Below are 16,678 nucleotides of genomic sequence, written 5' to 3'. Positions count from 1 at the left end.
TTTGTTTGCATCTATGTCCCCTGATTTCTTCCCAAGGCTTTCTATCTCCAGAATTGTCTCCCTTTGAGTTTTCTTAGTTGTTTCTACTTCTGATTTTAGATCCTGGATGGTTTTGCTTAGCTCCTTCACTTGCTTGTTTGTGCTTTCCTTTAATTCTTTAAGAGATTTTTGTGTTTCCTCTTTCATGACCTCAGCCTGTTGACCAAAGTTCTCCTGTATTTCTTTAAGTGATTTTTGCGTTTCCTCTTTATTGGCTTTTGTATTCTCCTGAATTTCTTTCAATGATTTTTGTGTTTCCCTTGTAAGGGCTTCTAACTATTGATCCATTTTCTCCTGAATTTCTTTAAGTATGTCCTTCATGCGTTCCTCTACCAGTATCATGACCAGTGATTTTAAATCCCAATCTTGTTTTTCTGGTGTTATGGGGTATCCAGGACATGCTGTTAAAGGAGAATTGGGTTCAGATGCTGCCATATTGCCTTGATTTTTGTTAGTGACGTTCCTGCGTTTGCCTTTTGCCATCTAGTTTTCACTGGTGTTAGCTGGTCTTGTCAATACTGGACTCACCAGTGCAAGCTGCCTCTTCCCAGGTGGCCTCTGGTGCACAGCTGACCTCCTGCACTGCCTGGAGACAGGGTGCTATGGCCCAGGCTGTCCAGATTCTGAAGCAGACACCTGAAGGCTCCCACTGGGACCTGCTGGACTCACCAGAGCACACTGACTCCTCCCAGCCAGTCTTTCGGGTGCCCCTCTGGCCTCTTGCAGGACCTGGAGATGTGGTGTTGCAGCCCAGGCTGTTCTGGATCCCGAAGTGGAGATCTGAAGGCTCCTGCCAGAGGCCTCAGGACTGGAACCTAATCTCTGTGCTGCTGGAGCAATCTGTGCGCTCCCAGTCTGCCTCCGGGTGCACACCAGGCCTCTTGCACTTCCTCATGAATGAGTTTTTTAAAAAGTGTCTATTGTTCTAATACTTATATTATTGTTCCATTTTCACTATTGGATTTAGTGTAGATCATAAATTTAACTCTTATGTAGCATGCAGAACATTGAAGACCATTGCTTCTGTAAAACAGAATGGAATGTAGCTCAGGGATTCACCTCCTCTCTGACTTTTAAAAATGCTAATGGGTACAAAATGTATCTAGAGTCGATATTCTAACATGTCACTGTTGAAGTTGCACTAAAAAAACCAAGGTGTGTATAATGATCACCATGCAATTTGATTTTAATACTTTCTAGGTTATACAAAATTGTGATTGAAGAGAAAGTGTAGTATAAAAGTAATTTCTAACCAGTGACATTAAATAGAATACTCAGTAACTTAGCTAAACCAGATGTGTCCTCAAGACAGAGAAGACCAGAAGAACAGATAGTCCTGCCGGGAAATGCACTGTTGCCTCCGCTGTTTGATTTCAGCTATGGCAAATGCTCAGTATTATAGAAGAGCAGTCTGCCTGATGTCTTTCAACACCTTTGTGACTTAGATCCAATTCCTTTGCAGTAAACCTTTTTACTGATTTTCACCCATGATTCCCATAAGCCCCCTTCCCTCCCCCCTGTTCTCCCACCTACCCCTCTCACTTCCCTGGTCTGATTTTGCCCTATACTGCTACCCTGAGACTTTCCAGAACAAGGGGCCACTCCTCTGTTCTTCTTGTACCTCATTTGATGTGTGGATTATTTGTTGGGTATTCCAGTTTTCTAGGTTAATATCCACTTATTAGTGGGTGCATACTATGATTGATCTTTTGAGACTGGGTTACCTCACTTAGTATAAATTTCTCCAGCTCCATCCATTTGCCTAAGAATTTCATGAATTCATTGTTTCTAATGGCTGAATAGTACTCCATTGTGTATATATACCACATTTTTTGCATCCATTCTTCTGTTGAGGAATACCTGGGTTCTTTCAAGCTTCTGGCTATTATAAATAGGGCTGCTATGAAGATAGTGGAACATGTATCCTTATTACATGCTAGAGAATCCTCTGGGTATATGCCCAGGAGTGGTATAGCAGGATCTTCCTGAAGTGACATGCCCAGTTTTCTGAGGAACCCGCAGACTGATTTCCAGTGTGGTTTTAGCAATTTGCAACCCAACCAGCAGTGGAGGAGTGTTCCTCTTTCTCCAAATCCTCGCCAACACCTGATGTCTCCTGAGATTTTAATCTTAGTCATTCTGACTGGTGTGAGATGAAATCTCAGGGTTGTTTTGATTTGCATTTCCCTAATGACTAATGAAGTTGAGCATTTTTTAAGATGCTTCTCCACTATCCAAAGTTCTTCAGGTGAAAATTCTTTGTTTAACTCTGTACCCCATTTTTAATAGGGTTATTTGGTTCTCTGGGGTCTAACTTCTTGAGTTCTTTGTATATATTGGATATTAGCCCTCTATCTGATGTAGGGTTGGTGAAGATCTTTTCCCAATTTGTTGGTTCCCGATTTGTCCTTTGATGGTGTTCTTTGCCTTACAGAAACTTTGTAATTTTATGAGGTCCCATTTGTTAATTCTTGATCTTAGAGCATATGCTATTGGTGATCTGTTCAGAACGTTTCCCCCTGTACTGATATCCTCAAGGGTCTTCCCCAGTTTCTTTTCTATTAGCTTCAGAGTGTCTGGCTTTATGTGTAGGTCCTTGATCCATTTGGAGTTGAGCTTAGTACAAGGAACAAGGATGGGTCAATTCACATTCTTCTGCATGCTGACCTCCAGTTGAACCAGCAGCATTTGTTGAAAAGGCTATCTTTTTTCCATTAGATGTTTTCCGCCCCTTTGTCGAGGATCAAGTGGCCATAGGTGTATGGGTTCATTTCTGGATCTTCAATCCTGTTCCATTGATCCACCTGCCTGTCATTGTACCAATACCATGCAGTTTTTAACACTATTGCTCTGTAGTATTGCTTGAGGTCAGGGATACTTATTCCCCCAGAATTTCTTTTGTTATTGAGAATAGTTGTAGCTATGCTGGGTTTTTTGTTATTCCAGATGAATTTGAGAATTGCTCCTTCCAACTGTATGAAGAATTGAGTTGGGATTTTGATGGGTATTGCATTGTTTGAACTATTAAAGGAAGTCTGCTGACCTCTAAATTATATAACCAGTGACTTGCTATAACCCAAAAGATCAATGACAAAGAGAAATTAGCAGCAGTACGGAGGTAATTTGTGGTCAAATATGTGAACAATATCAACAAAATAGAAGTTATATTTGCTTGCATACATTAGAGATTATGTATCCCAGAAATATTCACTAAAAATAGTGACTGACAACAAAAGTTTCAATTGTTCAATTGAAAGAAGGAACATGGAAGACATTCTGAAACAGAAGTATGACTTGGTGAGTCACAGTGGATCATCCTTATGTCTATCATCTTTTTATTCCATGTACATTTTTCATTTCCCCCTGAATCTAGGGAAACATTTTAAGCAATATTTCGAGTGTTTATTCTTACTTTGATTTTATTCATGGAGGTCCATACATAAGATACAATTACTCTGTCTGTTTTCTTCATATTTACAAATCTAGTAAGCTTGTTTTAAAATAACTGCCTCTTTGTTCAGTCTTTTAGATAAACTCCCAGAACCAAATGCTGCTCTTCTGGGACAACATTTTAGGATTTGATATAAAATTGCATGAAATTCTTCTATTAAGCTAATGCCACCTTACCATCTATCTGCTGATATAGCACCATATATCTCATGGCTTCCTAGCTATCACAATAAAGTCCTGGAAATTTTTATTGCCTAAAAGGTAATTAGGCATAAAATTTAAACCTGGCTTTGAGAAGCCTTTACAATGAGATAGGAATGAGGGATTATTCTGAGAGTCTAGGCTATTTTGTAGTTGATGATGGTTTTGATTTTGCTTTTGTTTCATTTTGTAAAATAAGTAAAACTGTAAATGGTGTTCGTCTGGAGAGGAAAAATCATTGGTGGATTTTAAGTAAGAAAAATATAAATGAGTATTTGAGCTCAATGACTCAGTGTTTTGTCAGTTCTGATATAGAATATGCTTAGATTAAACCAATGATAAAAATGCTGTGAAATGATCAAAAATCCTGGGTACTGGGTTCAGCAAACAAGACTGAATTCTGATATAATTAGTGTAGAATGTGTGAAATTCTACTCATTTTCAATGTGGTTTCTTCAACCAAAGAAAGGCAATAAAAAATTAGTGTGGTTAAATATACCGTTGGCCTCTTGATGCTGGTTATGATTGGTTTAGAGAAATTATAGAGTACAATTTTCTAATTGCCTTTCAAAAACTATACTAAAATATCAAAACTTCTACAGTATTGGTATTAAATGTTTATTTTGACTCTCAGTATTTGAATTTCTGAATCATTATTAATTGGCCAACTGCCCTTTGACCTGAAAGGAATATATTTTAGGACAGCATAACTGAGAATAAATATTCCTCATATTATATAGGGTCAAATATGAGAAGGAAAAAATAGGATTCAAAAGACCCTGGCATGGGAGATCCATAAATATCCAGTTTCCTCCACATAGGCATTATTTCAAATACCTCCCCACATAATAAACCTGAGATTGTGCTGTTCCCATAGCTTCTGCATTGAGCCATCAGAGACATGGGAATGTTTCTGCTTAGATGGGTTTGCCTGTCTCTAGCTTTTTAGTTAGCCCTTGGGAGCTGTGAGTAGGATGGAATCCCACTTAAATGACCAAATTCAAAGGTCATCTTCCCTCCTGTTCCTATAAGGACCCTAACAAATATGCACAGCCATGAATGTGTCAAAGACATCCAAAGTTAATCAAATGTGTATAACATACTGGTCATCACAAAGTGAAAACTGGAAAACATCCTCTTATATCAAATTGGACTATGATGATCTCACTTGAATATCTGATCTTACAATGTTTAAATTTCTTACAAGAAGCCCACCCCTATGGTTTATGAAAGCTAATATTTTCTCACAATTTTGAACTACATACTTTTAACCTCCAAGAGTTTTAAATAAAATGTGATTTGAAACCATGCAAAATGACAGAGACCCTCTGTATTTGCCCTGTTTTATCACAGATTTCCTGGTAACATTTATAATCGAAAACTCTCCAAAATTTTTCAGATTAGACATGGTTGTAGTGTGGTAAGAAACATCATTTTTTCATCCACATGGAGCAAATACTTCATGTTCCCAGAATACTCCATCTAACATCAGCAACATAAAGGAACTAGAACATAGACTCAGCAGCTGCCACAGTAGGAGGACATGGACCCCTGGCCATTGTGCACTGGTGGAAAGTCCAGTGGCTCCTCTTCTCTAGGAGAGTATTATAGGTGTGTGTAGATATTCTACCCCATAACGTAAAACTTAGAGTCATTTAGCACTTAAACTATGAATTATAACAAACAGCAATGAAGAATTTAATAGACCATGTAAAGGGAAATTTACCTGTGGGTTATAAACTCCTATTGTAAGAAATAGCCTCCAAATTTTGGCACCTCTTTCCAATGATCATGAATTTATATAAGAGGTAAATCCCAGAAATGAGATTCTGTAATTACTTAAGGATGTATCACTTGCTTTGATATGTAGAGTATTGATATAGATGTGTATAATACAAAGAACAACCACTCAACACCAAATTAGGTTTTTCCTATGTAAAAGATCTGGCTGTTCTGAAATTTCCTGTGTAGACCAGGCTGACCTTAAACTTACAAAGATCCATCCTCTTGGCTCAGCTTCTGAGATCTGGGAATAAAGGCATGTTCCACCATGCTTTTCTCTTATGATAGTCTTAAAATATAGCCTAATGTATCCATATGAGAGACATAGACACCATGATCTCAGATTTGAGCTCTTGGTTCGGGGGGAGGGGGGAAGGGTAGTAGCGAGAAAGCCAAGGACTGTAGTAGAAATATAGCCAGGCAAGTTGTGTTTTGAAGTGCAGATACTGCTGATAATTTGCAGTTGGCCATTGCTGTTCAGTCAGAAAGTAACACAGGTGAACTAACATGTTGGTACTATTTCATTGTTTGACTCTAATACCTATATGCATAGCTTTCAACCCAGAAATTACTTTGTATACCAGAAGTATGGGCCATATACTACAAGTTATCCAATGTCTTATCAAGCAATGCCATCATTAGAAATTTTATAATACTGATCACGTATTTTCTGTGTATGTGTGGTGAAGCATAAGGCATGCAAGCTATGAAATGGGAGGGGCATGCAAGAACTAAGTGCGATCAATTACAGCAAATAATGATTTCCCTTTATTAGATTCAGAGAAACCAGAAGGCAATATGGATATAACACTACAAGCACCTTTTCAAACTACTCTTGCACCAATAAAAAACCAAGTATTTTATAAATTCCCACCCATTGTTTGTTTGGACAGAATGCTGCCTTCTCCTGTACTTGTGAGTTTCATTTTGGGTTTCTACAACTGACCTATTTCACATAGATTCTGGGTACCATTCTTCTAAGTAAATTATTTTATCAAACTGATGAATGTACAGATAACCTATTCATGAGGGTAAGATCCTTTAAAACAGATATAGATCCCACTGAAGTTTGTCTCTTCTGATTTAAAGAAAAAGGAAAAAAAGAGAAATGATACAGTATTCCCATGATTTGAACTGATTTCAGAAAAGACCCAAACTCACCAGTTTTTAGAATGAAATAAATCTTTGGAAGTGCCCTATTGATTTTCCAACTGTCAATATCTTCAGCAGTGTTTTGACTCCAGAATACTCTAGATTGTACTTTAATATAATTGCCTCTGAGATTACTAAATCTTATAATTTAAAACATTTACAGACATTTATTTGATATTAACAATTAATTAGATATACACATTGTTCTTTGCTATATATTGATCTTTTTATGCTACTGGGCTATATAAAATTGGCATGTAATAAGGCTTAGTCTATTTTAAATATGCTACTAGATTTCCATTGGAAATATTCTTTCACTGTCCAGGATCTATTTTAGCACTCTGCCTGTGCCAGGAATTTATTGTGCATGTTAACAAGTTATCATGTTAGACACATGAGAATTACTGCCCATTCCCTAGGTTTATTAGAGTAGAAGTTACTGTCATCAATGCCTGTACTCATGTAGTCAATTATAATGAGAGAAAATGTGGAGTAAATCTGTGTTTGCTCATCACTTCTACAGAATGAAACCACTGGAGAACGATTGACATTTGTTTGGGTTCTTAAATGCGACAGTATCTTTAGATTGTAGACACTGGAAAATAACAAGTCACAGATGAAGGAAATAAAACTGTCAGTACTATAGTGCATAAAGAAAGCTTTCTTAACAAAAAAGACAAAGAAATACAGAAAACCAAAGATACAGTCCACAGAACTCAAGAAGTTAAACAAGCTGAAGTTGAGGATGGCTCAGTACCACCAGAGTAAGAAGAAAGCAATCACAAGGGGGTAGGGAAAGAACTGGGAGGGAAAGTGGGCAGATGGGAGCTTGGGTGGGGGGGAGAGGATCCTGGTCTGTTATTGGGTGACAGAAAAGGACTGAAGCCCTGAGGGCCAGCAGAAAAAAAGAGTAACAGGCAACCTCAGGAAGTAGGATGTTGTGGGGGGAGCTTGCAGAATGTACCAGAGACATGGGAGGTGAGAGGCTTTCAGGACTCAAAGGGCAGGACCTCAGATGAAATCCCTACAGTAGAGAGAGGAAACTTATAGAGCCTGCCTCCAGCAAGAAGACAGGGCATCAAGTGAGGGATAGGGTTGCCATCCCACAGACAAACTCTGACCCACAATTGTTCCTGTCTGAAAGAACTTCAGGGATGGACATGAAGAGGAGACTGAGGTAAAGAAGGACCAGGGACTGGCCCAAAGTGGGATCCAGCTCAAGTGGAGGCCCCAAGGCCTGACACTCTCTTGAGGCTATGGAGATTTAAGAATAAGGCTGCCATCATGACTGGCCTCCGAAAGACCCAATAAGCAGCTGAAAGAGTCAGATGCAGATATTTGCACCCAACCAATGGACAGAAGCTGCTGACTCCCATGGCTGAATTAGAGGAAAGTTAGAAGAATGAGAATAGGAGGGCGACCCAGTAGGAGAAAAAGCACTCTCAATTAACTTGGACCCCGAGGTCTCTCAAAACACTAAACCACCAACCAACCAGGCAACATACACCAGCTGATAAGAGGCTCCCCACACATATACAGCAGAGGACAGCTGGGTCTGGTTTCAGTCAGAGAAGGTGCGCCTAACCCTCAAGAGACTGGCTGCCTCAGGGGATTTAGAGATCTGGTGGGATGGAGCGGGGATGTGGTGAGGGTGTTAGGCACATCCTTGTGGAGACTGGGGTTGGTGGGGAGGAGGTATGTGAAGTGGAACAGTCAGAGTGCAGATGATGAGAATAAAATCTGGAGTGCAAAAATAGATAGATATTCTATCTATTTTCTTAGGAACCACCAGACTGATTTCCAGAGTGGTTGTAGCAGCTTGCAACCCCACCAGCAGTGGAGGAGTGTTCCTCTTTCTCCACATCCTTGCCAACACCTGTTGTCTCCTAAGTTTTTAATCTTAGCCATTCTGACTGGTGTGAGGTGAAATCTCAGGGTTGTTTTGATTTGCATTTGACTAATGACTAATGCTGTTGAACATTTCTTAAGGTGCTTCTCAGCCATTCAAAGTTCTTCAGGTAAAAATTCTTTGTTAAGCTCTGTACCCCATTTTTAATAGGGTTATTTGGCTCTCTGGAGTCTAGCTTCTTGAGTTCTTTGTATATATTGGATATTAGCCCTCTGTGCTCAAAGCCAGGGCTTGAGCAGAGAAACAGGAACAAAGAAATGCATTACATTGCCACCAGAGAAACCTCAGAGGGAGGACCCAGCTGTAGTTTTCCTTCTCCCAAGTGCAAAATGTGTAAAGTGTAAACAGAAAATAAACCTGCAGTTTTAATTGAATCATCCTCCTGCCCCCCAGTGTCCAGGGATAGACAAGTGTAGAGACAATCCTGGCTTTTCTATTGCCTACCTGCTTGTTCAACATAAGGAATGGGGTGAATCAAGAAGAGACCAGCTTCCTTTCCTTATAGCTCTAGGGTAGTACTTGGAGTCATTCATTCCCACAGTTGCCAGTGTCTCCAAAACTAATTCACTAATTGGTCAGAGGCATTGATCACTCCTCAGCCTGACTTAAGACTAAGAAATACCATCTATCTGTTGATTATGTGGCACATGTATACTATTTATATAAATATTTCTCTATGTAAAAAAAAAGTCAAGCATTGTTCTAATCAGCCTTTATATGTGACATTGTTGTTTTTCTTCATAGCTTTTACTATTTTGATTCCTCTGCACATGTAATATTTGAGTATTATGTGTCTACCTGATGTTCTGTATGCTTTTAATACTTTCACAGGTATCTCTTATTTTGGGGAATCTGTTTTCTAACAAATCATATACAAAGAGTTAATTCATTATATTCAATAGAGTCAGTAAACACTAAGACTAATCTCAGGTCCCTAGGTTTTAGTCTTGAGTGTCCCTCCTCTCAGGACTCTGATACATTCTAGAGCTTCCCCTCAACTTCCAACTTCCCAATGTTGCCTGTTTGCATTCTTTTTGCTGGCAATCAGCATCTCATTTCCTCTTTCCTGGTTCCCCTCCCTGAAAGTCACACAAGCCCTCTTCCCTCCCCCTGTTCACCAATCAAACCCCCCCTGCTTCCCTGTCCTGGTATCCCCTACACTGCTGCATCTAGCTTTGCCAGGACCAGGGGCCACTCATTCTTTCTTCTTGGACATCATTAGTTATGTGAATTGTGTCTTGGGTATTCCAAGCTTCTGGGCTATATCCATTTATCAGTGAGTGCATACCACGAGGGTTCTTTGGTGACTGGGTTACCTCACTTAGGGCGATATTTTCAGTTCCACTCATTTGCCTAAGAATTTCATGAATTTGTTGTTTTTAATAGCTGAGTAGAATTCCATAGTGTAAATATACCACATTTTCTGTATCCATTCTTCCATTGAGGGACATCTGTGTTCTTTCCAGATTCTGGCTAATATAAATGAGGCTGCTATGAAAATAATGGAACATGTGTCCTGATTACATGATGGTGAATCCTCAGGGTATATGCCAAGTAGTGGTAGCCTTCTCAACAAATGGTGCTGGTTCAACTGGAGGTCAGCATGCAGAAGAATGCAAATTGATCCATTCTTATCCCCTTGTACTAAGCTTAAGTCATGTGAATCAAGAGCCCCTACATAAAACCAGACAGACTGAAACTAATAGAAAACAAACTGGGGAAGAGCCTTGAGCACATGGGCACAGGGGAACATTTCCTGAACAGAACACCAATAGCTTATGCTGTAAGATGTAGAAAGCTTGGGGGCTCGCAGCCTTCCCATTCCTTTCCAGGCTCCTTGCATTCCCCGCCCCCCTGTTGACAGCTAGGCGCTGGCTGCCACCTTCACTTCCACACCCGTACCCCCCGGGGGGCGCCAAAGTTGTTTTTCCTTCCACTGAAGAGGGGTGTATGTCTAGGGAGGTGGGGGTAGGGGAGGGCTAGACATCCTCTCCGAAGCCCCTAGAAAAGCTTGGGGACAAAAGCAAAACAGGCAGTGAGCACCCCAGTCTGGACAGTTGCTCCGGGAGCTGAAATTTGTGCAGGCGCGGCCGCCGGTCCCCCGCCCCCCCAACCCCCCCCCCCCCCCGCGCCGCTGTGTGCACCCCGCCTCGCCAGCAGCCCCCCTCCTGGACAGTCCATTCCCTTCTTTCTTTTCTCCCTCGGCCCGGGGAGGAGCGGGACAACTCCGAGCATCAGCTCGCGGGAGTGAGCGCGACCCTGGGCACCGGTTTAAATCAGTCACCTGAGCACCGAGGGGCCTTGGCAGGAGGAGGAGGGCAGCCGGTGGCGCTCCCGAAATCCACCCCCCACCCCTCAACTTGGCCCCAAGTTTTCGAGGCGGCTGCGGGCAGGAGGGCTTCCCCACGCCTTAGGTGAGCGGCGGGCAGTCAGGGACTCTGGGGACCCGGTGCCCTCGGGGAGGGCGCGGGACACGGGGACCCGGGATACACTGAGCTGCTGGATCCTGCGGCAACTTTCCCAACTTGGGGGAGGGGGTTGGGGGAGGGGGTGGGGGGCGGGCACGGCCCATGTGGGGACTGCAGAGATGCGGTGGGAGGTGGGAGAGGAGAGGGAGCTATTCTTTTTTGTTGTTCCTGGGAATATTTCCTAGATTAAGGGAGTCCAAAGTAGGTGATGAAGTTAGCGGTTTCCCTTACTTTAAATTTAGAGTTAAGCCTCAGGGCTATTTTAAATATTTTGTAAATGTTTGAAAGGTGGCTTCAGCAAGGATGAAGAGTTTGTTTTAGCAATGCTCGCACTCACTTGCTTGGCCTGACCTGCCAGGGTAATAGTGGCTTTTGTGGCTATTGTAAGACAGTCAAAACATCAATGGCATATTGCAAGACTTGACCTTGCTCCCCATCATGTATAATGGGCCAGCCAGCATGGCACCTTTCACTGCTGTTCTCAGGGCTGGGAAGGCAGTGACAGGCAGGTCCCTGGGGTTCACTAGCCACCCAGCTCAGCCTCATTGTTGAGGAGAAGGCAGGGAATCACCATGAATGTCATTGGTTCTGGTGTCTAATCTTGACCCACTCAGTGTTTGGGGATGTCTGCCTTGGAAAGCAGAGTTTTAAGTGAGCATACAGTATAATGGCTTCAGTTACAGCGTTTCTGTGCATACACTTCCTTCTCTTTGTGGCACTGCCTCTCATTCCTATTAGCCAAACAACCAGTTTGGTAATCTCTATGGCTGCCTCCCCACAACTGCTTGGTGATATAAATCCTAGTGGTTTCGTTTTAAGTGCTTTATTGTGAGATACCTCATATACCACCATGTAATCACCATTTAAAATGTGCCTTAATAATACATTATATGGATACACAGTTTCTTTTAGCATCATCAATTTATGGATTTTTTTTACTATTATGCATAATGCTGCTGAGAACTTTATTTGGGAGAGGGTCAGATGTTTTTATTTCTCTTGGATGTATACCTCTAAGAAAAATTGTTGGATCATGTGGCCTTCTTTTTTGTCCATTTGAGTTGTCTTCAGAAAAACAAACCAAAACCAAAAACCAAAAAAACCTCTTGTGGTCTTAAAAAATACATATGTGGTAAAAGTTAGGACTATGTGTCCCGTGTTGCATGTTGGCTCTCTCTTTTACCATGTGGGTTTCAGGGGTTGAACTCAGGATTTCAAGCCTGGTGGCAAACACCTTTACCTGCTGAGGCATTCACTTCCCCTAGATTGTCTTTTTATAGTTGAGGTATAAAAGCTGTTGATATGGTGTGGTTACAATCCTCTATCTGATTCAAGATTTGCAAATACTTTCTCCCATTCAGTGAGCTGTCTTTTTATATTTTTGATGCCCTTTGAAACAATTTAAAATTTTTTGAAAGAAGTTTAAGAATGTTTTTTTCCAGACAAGATGTTATTACATGTTAAATGTTAACTCAATACTAGTGACAGTGAGCAACAGTGACCCTCAGAAACATCCCTAACACTGTCTATCATTTTAATTTTGATGAAGTCCAACTTACATAATATTTTCCTTGTTCTCAGTTTTGGAATGTTGTCAAAAATAAAGCAAAACCAACCAACCAGACAAACAAAAACCAAACCCCAAAACGTGGTCTCACTTTACCCCTGCGTTTCTTTCCCTCCTTCTTTCCGTCCTTCTGGATAACACTATGACGTAGGGTTGCTGGATCATACCATGTGGTAGTCTGCCTTTTGTAGTTTGAGAAATTGCCTTTTTGGGGGTGGGGTTAATAACATTTGTACCATTTTATGCTCTTGCCAAGAGTATCTATGTGTTGTATTTTGTGTCCATGTTGTCGCCAATGCCTGCTGTTATTTTATGATAAATATGGTGATAACAACTGTGAGGTGACATATCTCTTCTGTGGTTTTGTTGTCTCTACTGGCCTTGAAATCTAGGGATGGAATGATGCTCCTTTTTAGCCTCCCACCTACAGGTACTGATATTAGATCTAGGACCTCAGCCATTGAGATAATCACTCTACCACCGAGCTGTGTATCCAGCTCCTATGTGTTTTATTTCAAGACAAAGTCTTACGAAGTTGCCTAGGCTGGCTTTAGACCCATGGATTTCTCATCCTTCTGCCTCAGTCTCTCTAGTAGCTGTTATGGACTTGAGCCAGCTGTAGCTTCCATTTATCCTCTGGCCTCAGCTCTCTTGGGTTGAGTGTGATAGGTAGACATAGGACCCTTTTTGATATTTTGTCCGTTTTAAGATTGGATTACATAGGTTTTGCTAGTTTTTGAGTTTTAGGAGTTCTTTATATATTTTGGATATTACTGTCATATCAGAAATTTAAATGTTTTCCTCTCATTCTGGGTGTTATCTTTCCTTCTGCTCATTGCTTCTTTTGCCTTGGCCATGGAAGAGCTTTTAAGTTTTCTGTAGCTGCATGTGTCTGGCCTTGCTTTCTTTGCCTTCAGTGGTTTACATTTAAAGCTTAGACTTATCTGATCCCTAAAAGAGTAAAGGCTATGTTAAGAAAGAACATTCTATTGTTTAGGGGAGGGGAAAAAATCAGCTAACAACTCTTGGTGGAACTCCAGGGGACAAGAAATTTGTCATTCAGTAGCCAGAAGATGATAGGTGCTGGTTCCCTGTGAAACAGCTTGGGTTTACTCTGATGTTCCTTAATTATCATTGAGTTTAAAAGCAATCTAGGTGTTCTGTATGATAACAGACACACTTCATGCCCTGGAGGGTGGAATTAAGTACCTAGAAATAATTGTTTTTGGTTTTATAAATACCTCAAAAGGAAAGGAAGAAAAAACATTATTGAGAAAATTTGTCTTCTAGACATTCCATCATGAACAAAACATCACCAACAGAGATAAAACTGAAAATTATTTTATGATATCCAAACTGAAAATAACCGGCTTAGTTAAGTTTTAAGTAAATACTGTGTTCAAATCTGGCATGATGTGTTTGCAAACAGCTCGCTCTCCAGTCTACCAGGTGTATTTTTCAAAGCCTCCCTTCACCAAGTTAGAGAAGCCTTCAAACAGGAAAAAGTTAACTTAATTTAGAGGCAGCGATGTAAGATCACACTTGAATTTAAAGGAATATGTTAAAGAAAAAGGTCTAATTTTCTTTTCATTCATGCTAATAAAACCTATATTCATTTCTATTTAAATCATGGCTTTTCTAGTATTCTGATGAACCATTTTATATAATTGCTTTGTCTGCTTTTGGCTTTGTGCCAGTTATTTTAGACAGAGTTTCATTATTATTTGGCATCAGCTATTAATTAGGTGGCCAAGTGGTCACATTTATATTTGGAGAGAATGTGGGGTTTTCCCCTCACAAGTGTTTACACATGAAAATAGTAATTAGCCAATTTAAAGTGATACCTCATGACATAATCTGAGGATTGTAACTTTGTTCCCTGTGGATATTCTGTAAAGAATTTAAAATCATTTATAAAATTGGTATGATAAAAAATTTTATATCTATCAGATACATGACCTTTGCTTATATACATACATACATATATATATATATATATATATATATATATATATATTTTTTTTTTTTTTCTTTTTCTCTTTTCCTGAGGATTGGACTGAGGCCTCTCATGTGAGAGATAAGTACTCTATACTGACCCACATTAAATTTTATAACTTGTTTATATTGTACAAGCAATGTTACATTTCTGTTCTTAGTATGTCTTGTCATGTCTATATTGGATTAAGAAAGTCACCTGTAATTATGGATTGATACCGTATTCGAGGACATAAAGAGTGTCACTAGCTAGAATGTAAATCATGCAAAGAAAGCCCTCAGTTCCCTGCCCCAAGGCTTCTGATCTCTTTTATTCTGTAATTAGAAGATTAGTGAAGTGCACTCTATCAACACCTGCCATGTTTGCATCCAGAAATAGTAGGAAAGTTAAAGATTTCCTCTCTTTCAAAATGGTTGGAATAAAACATCAGATTTCTTTGGAAACAGTCTCACTCCAGAGCCTATTAACTCTAAATAAAATTAACAGTGGACTTTGTTTTTAATCTCATAAGTTCTGCCAGGTCTCAAGCCAAATTTAAATGTCATCAGTTGACTTACAATAGAGTCTAGTGCATGAGTTAAATTCATTACTCAGTGCACTTCTTAAACAGCCTTCCTGTCTTTAAGAGATGAGGTATGCATCCTTATTTCTTAGGTGGTTGCTACCTGACTCTAAAGAAAGGGACAGCAAATCCATACCCCTAGTCTACCCTCGTTGTAGCCAGTGATTGCCACTTGTTTTCTGGTGTCCCCTTAGTGGCTTCAGTGGACTGTTGGGGGTAATGAGTCTCCTGATGCTTTAATCCCAGAGCTCTGGAGGCAGAGGCAGTGGCTCTCTGTGAGTCTGAGTCCAGCCTGGTCAGGAGAGGAAGTTCCAGGACAGCCAAGACTGAACTTGTTTGTCTGGAGAAACAAAGGAAAAGAAAATTATAGGAAAGACTTGGAGCTGTTTATTGGTCATTGATCACAGTAGCACTTGTGATCCCAAAGAGCAACCACACAATGACACAATGACAGGGAGTTTGTGTGAGTGTGTATAAATGGGTGGCAGGAGTGTCCATGAGAAGTTGGGAGATGTTCCTGTGATCCCAGCTCCCTGAAGACAGAGGTTGGAAGAGTGCCTGGGAGTTAGGTAAGAGAAAGAGAAATAGAGATTGGATGGACAAATACAGGTATATTTATTTATGACATAGATCAATAATGAGTGGGTCACCAAATGTTTTAGTACTATTATGAAATTATATTTCTGAAGTACTGATATGACAGTATCATAAATCTTTGTTTTTCATGCTTTGTACTAAACCCAGTATGGCATGGGACAAGCATTCCGTTATTCAGATTTTAAGAGCCATCAGATGAATGTCTGTGTGCTATATGTAGAATAACTCACTGGGGGTTTTACATGAGACCTTAGGCTGGTGGTTTTCAACCTGAGGGTCACGACCCCTTTGGGGAGTCAAACAGCGCTTTCACAGGGGTTGCATATCAGAAATCTGCATATCTGGTATGTATATTACAGCTCATAACAAGGAAAAATGGACTGGAGCATGAAGGATCTGATGGAAGGAGGATGGAGGGTACTGGGAGAGACAACTGGAATTGGGTGGCATTTCAAAGGTGAGGTAGAAACCTAGTGCAGTAGAAACTCTAAGGAACCTACAATGATGACCCTGGCTAAAGACTCCTAGGGGTACAGAGCCGGAGTGAGCTGTCTTCTGTAACCAGGCAAAACTTCCAGTGGTGGGAGTGGGACATCAACCCAGCCACAAAGTTTCAGTATATGATTTATCCTACCTGTAAGGTGGCACTGAACTTGTGGGTGTGGCCAGCCAATCAGTCTCCATCTTGAGACTCATGCTATAAGAGGAAGCCCACCCCTGACACTGCCTGGAGGACCAAGAGCAGAGACTGGATAGTCCAGAGTCCCAGGATAGAACCAAACATGAGCAGTCAATGAAATGATTCTGCTATACTCATAGACCAGAACCTAAAGCCTAGCATAATCATCATCAGAAAGTCTTCATCCAGCAACTGATGGGCACAGATGCAGAAGCCCACAGCCAATTATTAGACTGGATTCAGGGAATTCTGAGGAAGATGGGGGTCATAGGAACC

This window comes from Apodemus sylvaticus, chromosome 16, assembly GCF_947179515.1.
Source record: "Apodemus sylvaticus chromosome 16, mApoSyl1.1, whole genome shotgun sequence".
In the NCBI taxonomy this organism is placed as follows: domain Eukaryota; kingdom Metazoa; phylum Chordata; class Mammalia; order Rodentia; family Muridae; genus Apodemus; species Apodemus sylvaticus.
Note: the sequence above shows the minus strand (reverse complement) of the source record.